The sequence below is a fragment of the Hipposideros armiger genome, unplaced genomic scaffold (genome assembly GCF_001890085.2).
Source record: "Hipposideros armiger isolate ML-2016 unplaced genomic scaffold, ASM189008v1 scaffold_13, whole genome shotgun sequence".
NCBI lineage: Eukaryota > Metazoa > Chordata > Mammalia > Chiroptera > Hipposideridae > Hipposideros > Hipposideros armiger.
In genome coordinates, this window is record NW_017731363.1 from 3,995,105 (window position 1) to 4,004,505 (window position 9,401).

Below are 9,401 nucleotides of genomic sequence, written 5' to 3' on the forward strand. Positions count from 1 at the left end.
ACCATAAGCATGGCCCTCATCATCTCTTCTCCCTCACTTAGGGAAGCCCTGTGGACCTACTCTGTGTGTGTGTGCGTGTGTGTGTGTGTGTGTGTATATGTATATATATATATATATATATTTTTTTTAGCTGAGCCATCCTGCCACCTGTTGGCAGCTCAGCAGCAGCTCAGCTCGGGCCAGGAATCGAACCGGCGACCCTGTTGCTCAGAGCTCAAGCTCTTGAGTGAGCTCTTAACCAACTGGGCCACTCGGCTGGCCCCTTGGCCTTCCATATTTTTATCTGTCCCATACAAACCTATATAGACTATGTATGTCCTCATATATGCATATATTTACAAACACAGTAATACATAAACATCATGGTTTTATTGTTGTATGCTGTATAAAAATGGGATTAAATGATGCATAATTTTCTGCATTCTGCTTTTCTCAACCAACAATACCTAGTTGAAATCCCTGCAAGCTATAATGGCTCTAATTCTTTTTCTTTTTCTTTTTTAAATGCATAAATCATGAGTGCATTCACTGCTTGGTGAATTTCTACAGTGAATACAACTATGTAACCAGTACCCAGATCAAGAAACAGAACATTGCCAGTGTTCCAGAATCCCTGTCATGCCTCCTTCCATATACTCCTCCCCACTCAAGGGAAACCATCATCCTGACTTGTAACAGCATAGTTTTTTTTTAGCATGTTTTGTGGTTTATATAAATGGAATCATTCAGTACATACTTTTTATATAATATATGTATGACATTCACAAGTTGTATGTAGTTATAGTTTATTCATTCCAGTTACTATATGATAGCCTACTGTGTGAATATCCAGAATTTATCCATTCTACTAATAGGAATTGGGGTTATTATGGACAGTGCTATGAACATTTTTGTTCATTAATTTATTATTTTTAATGGCTATATAATAATTCAGCGCTATGGACAACCACTCTTTATTCAGCCATCCTACTTTTTATAGGTATTTACTTTGTTTCCAGCTCGTTACCACCAAGGCAAAGCAGTCAATATTGAACTTATGTTCCTATATAGGGGTAGTAATCCCTCCCTACTAATGGGATAGACTGCCAGAAGTTGAATTGCTGGTTAGTATAGTAATTGTCTTTTAAAATTAAGAGCTGTTGTTCTATTGTCTTCCAAAAAATCTTTGGCGAAGCCATTTCCATCTGCAATGTATGAAACTTCCCTCATCTCTACCAGCATTAGATGTTCTGTTTTGTGAATCTGACAGGTATAAAATGATATCTTATAAGCACTTTAGTTTATATGCCCTGTCTACTAGAGAATTTGGGCGCCTTTTCATGTGTCTGAACTTACTTTTCTGGGGATTGTATATTCATATTTTTGTTCATTTTTATTTTGTGCTGTTCATCTTTTTCTTATCGATTTGAAGATATTTTTGTATAGTATAAAAAGTAACACTCTGTTGTTTGTATTAGAAATTGTTGCAAATCTGTTGTCTATTGTCTTGGTTCATTGTTGCTTTTGCCATACAAAAGTTGTTATATTGGGTCATCGGGAAAGTCATGACCCATTTTTGCATTGAAAAACATAGAAAAATACGTCATGACTTTCCCGATGACCCAATATTTTAAATAGTAAATACACCCATATTTGCTTTTATAACTTCTGGACTCGCAGGTCTTTCCTGTCTCTCTAGATCAGCGGTTCTCAACCTGTGGGTCGCGACCGCTTTGGGGGTCGAACGACCCTTTCACAGGGGTCGCCTAAGATCATCAGAAAACAAAAAGATATTTGCATTACGATTCATAACAGTAGCAGAATTACAGTTATAGAGTGGCAATGAAAATAATTTTATGGTTGGGGGTCACCACAACATGAGGAACTGTATTAAGGGGTTGCGGCATTAGGAAGGTTGAGAACCGCTGCTCTAGATGATATATTTACTGTCTTGGATTTCCTTGCAAGATTTTTATTTTTTTCATTTAAGTCTTTACATCCAGAAGTTTATTTTTATATACTATAATATGTGGTTTATTTGTATATTCTTCCATATAGATACCCTCTTGTTCCAGCCTCATGTATTGCTTTTCCCATTGAATTGAATGACCACACTTATCATATACCAGTTTCTCAAATGTACCAGTGTTTAATTCTACATTTTCTAGATGTTTATATTATTTTTGTCTGTTTTTATACTAATATTATATTGAATTTATTTTTGTGGCTTTGTAGAATTCCCTGGTAAGGCAAGTCCCCTTCTACTGTTCTTTTCATAGTTTCCTTGGCTATTTTCAGATATTTATTTATCTATGTGAACTTTAAGATAATTTTATACAATTCCAAGAAAAGTGCTGTTAATATTCTAATTGAAATTGAATTGGATTTAGATATTACATTTTTGGAAACTTTGTATTTTTTTATGATATTAAGTGTTTTAACTAAGGACAATGATAACTTTCCATTTGTTCATAAATCGTTTCTGTCTTTTAATAGGGTATTATAGGTTTCCTTTTATGGGTCTTATGTCTCAAATTATTCCTAAATATTTTATAGTTTTTTGCCACTGTTGTAAATGGAAAGCTTAACTCCACATGCATTTTTAGGTACTCATTGTTAGAGTATGAAAAAAAAAGCTGCTATCCAGCCTCATTACCAAATATTGTTATTAATTCTAAAAGTTAGAAATGCTTGGCTCTCCTCTAAATTCCTGGTATTGTGGAAAGAACACTTGGATTAGAGTCAAAATGACATCTGTTTGACTTTCAATTCCATGAATTTATCTGTACGACTTTATCACTTAAAGCTCTTGTAAAATGAGTTGGGGAACTTTATCTCTGTTTCCTACTGCCTGAAATAGTTAAATCCTTGCTACTAAGAGGGGAGTGGGTCATGAACCAACTGCATGCTCCTTATCCGGGAGCTGATTACAAATGCAGAGTCTTGGGCCCCATCCCAGACCTCCTGAATCCAGTCTGCATTTTGATAAGAGCCTCAGATCATTTGTGTACACTGTGAGAAAAGCAGATACAAAGAACGTGTGACTCATTTGTCCACTAAAGTTTAGCTAAAACCCAGCTGTGGGCCTATGTGCTCCTGGTGCCTTTTTCATGGTCAAGTGCTGCTCTTTTTTCCAATCCCATAAGGGATGATGGGTCTGTAAGTTGTTGGACTATTTTGGTGGCTTCAATTTTGCAAAGAAATCATCCATTTCCTTTAAATTGCTCAAATTTACTTGATAGTGTTTCTTATGAATATTTTAATTTCTACTAAATCTCTAGTTAAGTCACCTCCTCTTGTGAACTTCTGCTTGCCTGCTATTCCCCTTGATCTGCCCTACAAGAGACAAGACTCTATTGTTTGTCTTTTCTAAGTACCAACTTTTGCATGTATTTTTCCTTTGAGCTATTTTTTGGTGGAGGGGTATTTTATGTTTCAACTTTTATCTGTACTAATTTTCTGATTTCTGCTAGTTTATTTTGCTGTTCTTTTTCTAATTTTTTAAGACTGGTATAGGTCCTTCATTTTTAGACTTTTTTAAAAATAATGAAGACATTTACAGCTATACATTTTTCTTTAAGCTCTGCTTTCACTGTGTCCTGTAAGTTTTAGTATGAAATGTCCTCTTTTTCAATAGTTTCTAGCAGTAATTTCTCCTTTAATTTCCTCTTTAAGGGATTTCTAGGAATGTGTTTCTTACTTTCCACATTAAAAATATTTCATATTAAAAATTTCACTTTCAGGGCCAGCCGAGTGGTGTGCTGGTTAGGATTTGGCTGGGGACGCCAGCTCTGAGCAGCAGGGTCCTGGTTTGGATCCCACATGAGGGCCAGTGACGCTGCGCCCTCTACAGCTAAGATGGTGAACAACAGCTCGACCTGGAGCTGGGCTGCCGTGTGTCACCGGTGATGGTGTAGACTGCAGTGGGGCTGGCTGGCAGCGGGCATGAGCTTTCATGAGCTGCCCGTGAGCCACCGTGAGCGGCCGTCCAATGGCCAGCGAGTGACTGCCTCACCTGGGAAGAGCACAATGATAATACCAACATGGGCCTATGAAGCGACGTCCTCCACAACTAGACTGAAGAACAAAAGGACAGCAGCTTGTCTGTTCCCCTTCCCTGATTCCCCAATGCTATTCCACTCCCTCAATTCCGCAATAAAATCTTTTTAAAAATTTTTCACTTTCATTATTCCTTAAAGATTTAATAAGATTTTCTTTGTGGCCATGTTGTACCTGACTTATTTCTATAAAAGTTTCATGGAAGGGCCAGCCGAGTGGCTCAGTTAAGAGCTCGCTCAAGAATGCGTGCTCTGAGCAACAGGGTCACTGGTTCAATTCCCAGCCTGAGCTGAGCTGCTGCTGAGCTGCCAACAGGTGGCAGGATGGCTCAGCTAAAAAAAGAAAAGTTTCATGGACATACAAACAAAATGTATATTTTCCATTTGAAGAATGTCAAGCTCTCTATGTGTTTGTGACTCTAAATTATTAGTTGTGTCAATCACTTCATCTATACTCCTGACTTTTTGCTTATTAGATATATTCAGTTCTGAAAGAGAGAAATTGAAACATCCCTCTAACATCGTAATTTTATTATATTCTATTTGCATTTCCAGTTGTTGTTGTTTTTTGCCTTATGATTTTGGCATCTATGGTATTAAATGCACGTAAGTTTATGAAATTATATGTTCTTAATTGTATGTTTTTATTGTGCAGAGTGGCCTTTTTAATCCTGTTTAGTGTTTTGAGCCCTAATTTTCTCCTTATTTCTGCTATTCTTGCTTCTGGTTGGCATTTTTCTGATACTTTTTGGCATTTTATGTTTAACCTTTGTCAGTTTCTTTTATGGTTTTCCTCTAAGCAGCAGATACCTGGATTTTAATCTGTAATGCTGCTATCTCACAGTCTTTGTCTCTTATTGGGTGAATTCAGTGTAATCAATTTAAGGTGAATTGACTGATAGACTTGATTTTACTTGACTCATCTTACTCTATGTTTATTTATTAAACTGTTATTTGTTTTTCTCTATTTTCCTAGTATAAGTTGCCATTTATTCCATGTCCCCTTATTAATATCTACTATAGGTAGACTGTTAATGGAACTTATAGTTGTATAGGGTTTTTTTTTTTAGTTATTTGAAACCTTTCAGATGAGAGTTTTAAGTCACAAAATAGTAAAGATAAATTCATGGAATTGAAAGTCAAACAGATGTCATTTGACTCTAATCCAAGTGGTCTTTCCACAATACCAGGGATTTAGAGCAAAGCCAAGCATTTCTAACTGAATTAACATGGCTCATGCTCAACTCAGCTTAGGGTCAGGGGCTGTCACTCTTCCTCAGGCACATCGGTGAGTCAGAACTGAGCACTTAGGTGGGAAGGGAGGCTCCTTAGTGTCACGTGGCTTCACAGGCCTGGTATGGCCAGCACTGCAGGCCTGTGGGATGTGTTCTCCAGGAGGCCCCTTACGAGGGTCCTGGACTTCCTGCCCCTCCAGAAATGTGTCCTCACCAGTAGACAGGCACACCCTTAGATTCTGAGCATCTTCGGCAGGAGCAGAGCTTTGGGCTCTGTGCCAGAGGTCCGGGAAGTTGGCATTCTGAGGGCCTCTATGGCTTTGGGGCTGTCACCAAGGAAAGAGGGCCCTGAATCATCAGAGTGGGTGGTCTCTGCCTTGGGCACAGGCTCGACGTCCTGTTCCCAGTGCCAGCTATTAGGTCCCTTCCTCTCCAGCACTGCTGCCTCCTTGGGCTCCTGCACAACCATTACCCCAGGGGTGCTTAGACTGCCATGGTGGATCAGAGCCCACAGTTCCCTTCCTGGGGTCCCTGGACCTCCCCTGAGGGAAGTCATCTTAACGGGGGCCCATGAGATGTCATTTTATAAAGCTCTTCAGAGACTGTACATGGAACTCCAATAAGACATCTTTGGCCAACAAAAAATGTCACTTTTTTTTTTTTTTTTTTTTTTTTGGAAGGAGTCCCAGCTCCTCAGCTTGGGGACACCATTTATCTCTTGCTGAACAGAAACTTCATTTGGCCATTATGTTGATCTCCAATTAATNATATATATATATATATATATATTCTACATGATGGCCTCTGGTTGAACGCTGATTGGTACAGAATTTGTGCTGAGAGTGGTTCCAGAAGAACAGAATCTTAGAGATGAGTGCTCTTATGTGTACAGAGCTTCTGCCCCATTATCTCACATGAAAATCCACTGAGAATCCTGGGATAGTGGTTTTAAGAAATGTCCAGTCTCTGGCAGTACCAGATGAGTCTTTTGTTGTTGCTTCCTGAATATCATTTGCTTATTTATTCTCAGGTTTTTTTCTGGAACTCTCATTTTCTCCCTTGGGCTTCTAATCTCTGGAATTCACGATACGGCTTTGTTGGAAATTTTACCTAAAAATGCTTTTACTAAAGATTGTCGTTTAATGTTGTAAAACTTCTGCCTGACATGAGTTGTGCTTAACCACACTGAATTTTACAAAGTAGATAGAGTTGTGAAATATCTCACTTTTTTTTATTGGGGAACAGTGTGTTCCCCATCAGCTCCAAGTCAAGTAGTTTCAATCTAGTTGTGGAGGGCGCAGCTACGTGGCTTATGTGGGGATCGAACCGGCAACCTTGGTGTTATGAGCACTGCGCTCTAACCAACTGAGCTAACCAGCCGCCCCTGAAATATCTCACTTTTAATTTATATTTCTTTATTACAAATGAGATTGAGCATCTTAATTTGTTGGTCAGTATCTTTTCTTCTGAGAAATTGTTCTTATCCTTTGCTCATTCTAATATTGTAGTTTAGAATGTGTTTTTCTTACTGATTTCTGGGAACTTGAACAATCCTCTGTTCTTTGGGAAGCAGATATCTTCTCCCAATCTGTGACTAGATTTTTCACTTTATTTATGACATATATTTTCAAGCAGAAGTTTTAAATTTAAATTTATTCAGTTAGTCTTTTCATTTATAATTTGTGCTTTCTGCAACTTGTCTAAATACAAAAATATCCTTTCCAACCCTGGAAATATCATAAATATATAATTGATCCTTATTATTTGCAGATTACATATTTACAAATTCACCTACTCGCTAAAATTTATAACCTAAAATCATTATTTACAGTGGCCATGTGCAAAGTAGTGAACATTTTCAGTCAGACATGTTCCCAGCTGAGGTCAAACAAGGCAATAGTCTGCCTGCCTTCCTGTTCCAGCTCTCATACTGTAAACCTGTCCTTGCGGTACATTTAGTGCCAATTTTGTTGTGGTTGCATTTTTGTGCTTTTACTTGGTGATTTTGCTGTTTAAAACGGCCCCCAAATGTAATGCTGAAATGCTGTCTAGTGTTCCTAAGGACAAGAAAGCTGTCAGGTGCCTTATGCCAAAACTACATGCATTAGATAAACTTCATTCAGGCATGAGTTACAGTGTTGCTGGCCATGAGTTCAGTGTTAATAAATCCACAATATATATTGAATGAGGTGTTTTTCCAACAGAAACCCATAAAACAAGGTTATGTTGTTGATGAACCGACAAAAATGTGACAAGAGGCTCACAGGGACCAAACCCTGTATTTTCCCTAGGAACAATACTTCAGTATTCGCAAATTCAGTGGTCACAGTGATTATAAGAGAATTGACTATATTCTTCAAAAGTTTCAAAAAAACTGTGATGTAGAAGCACCATTTATTGAATAGTTCATTCCTTCCCACTAATTTGAAATGCCACCTCTGTCATATAGTAAGCTCTGTTTCTAGGCTTTCTGTTATGATCTAATGGTCTCTTTGGTCTATCATCTCATGAATACCTCATGTATTAAATACTATAGCTTATAATAGTCTTGATATTTCGTATTATGTGTCCCTTCTCCTCCCTCACCTGTATTCGTCTTCAAAATTTCTTTGGTCCTTTAGTCCTCTGTACACATTTTAGGATTAGCTTGCCAATTCTGTAAAATCCCCTGTTGGAGTTTTATGGGCACTGTATTAGACTTATAGATTAATCTGGAGAGAATTGCCATCACTACTATATTGAGTTTTCCTATCCATGAACATGGTATTTTTTTTCCGATTATTTTTTTTTTCGAATGTCTTTTTTTTGTGTGTGTGTGCCGTGACTCGGATTCGAATGTCTTTTAATAAAGATTTTTCCATTATCATTCTTGTGATCTTTTTTAAAACATTCATTCCAAGATTTATTATGGGTTTTTTTGTTTGTTTGTTTTTTAAATTCTGCTTGCTCCTTTTTTCATAGGGTTTAGGTCTAAGGATTTCATTGCTTCCTTTCTAGTCTTCAGTCATTTTATATGTATTTGTTTTATAATCTCATTCTAATTATCTCTCTGCATTTGAAGTTTGTGGTGATATGTAATTGCACGTTTTCCATATATGCTGACTCTTGATCAGGTTGAATTGTTCACTCCTGGGCTTTGTCATTTTTTACTGTGAACTCATCATTAGGGGGCTTTTTTCTTCTGTGAAAATCCCATGATATTTGGGATGTGGGAGCATCTCTTCAGAGAAGTTTTTGTTTGCTTCTGCCTTGTGTCTCAGAAGTATCACTGCTTGAGAAATAATTATTTCATTAATTTTTAGTCGAGTTTTTGAACTATATGGGTAGAGTAAAAGCAGTGTGAATTGTGGTCCTATGGTTTTGAATTCTCAGAGAAGTTTCTTTTTTTCCCCACCCAAAGCCCTGTGTCCTGTGTGGTCTTTTTTGTTTTTAATTCCTTTCATAAATAGAATAGTCCTTTGAGGGTCTTGGCTTTATGCAATGTTCTCAGTTCCAATTCCCTACTTCCCAAAGCCCAAAGCCTCATTTGCTACTGCTGTGTGGGAATTAACACTAAACCCCAAGGTTCTGGAGACAAATACCCCCTCATTAGCTCAAGCACTCACCTCTCTGCTTTGTCACTTCCCTCTTTGTTTCTGGCACCTGGGGATTTGCTTTCACGATTTGTGAGCCTAGCTGTACATTTAAAATAATTATGTTAAATATTACCCAGTACTAGGTGATTATAGTAAAAGGATTTTCAGGTTTTCTGACTCCACTAAATTACTAGAAGCTGATAAATACACTTTTATATCCATGGCTATTTGTTAATAATCTTGAGGCTTCATATTTTTATCTGGACAATGAATGAACATTCATAATATGCTACAGTGCTTGAATTATGCAACATGTTTACCAGGTCTCAATTTTTAAACATTTTTAGAACTTATTTCTAAATAATTTTCCTCTTTAATTTTTTTAATATATATAAATAGGGTCATATTATACATTTTTTAAAACAGGGGCACTTTTTTCCCCTTTTACCTTGTCTCCCCACCATAAGCATGGCCCTCATCATCTCTTCTCCCTCACTTAGGGAAGCCCTGTGGACCTACTCTGTGTGTGTGTGCGTGTGTGTGTGTGTGTGTGT

At 37.5% G+C, this 9,401-nt stretch overlaps 1 protein-coding gene across 1 annotated transcript in view; it reads left to right on the forward strand.

Annotated features, from left to right (window-relative positions):
- Positions 1 to 9,401, forward strand: part of PPEF1 (protein phosphatase with EF-hand domain 1) — a 127,200-nt gene that overhangs the window by 116,776 nt on the left and 1,023 nt on the right. The window lies entirely within an intron of this gene.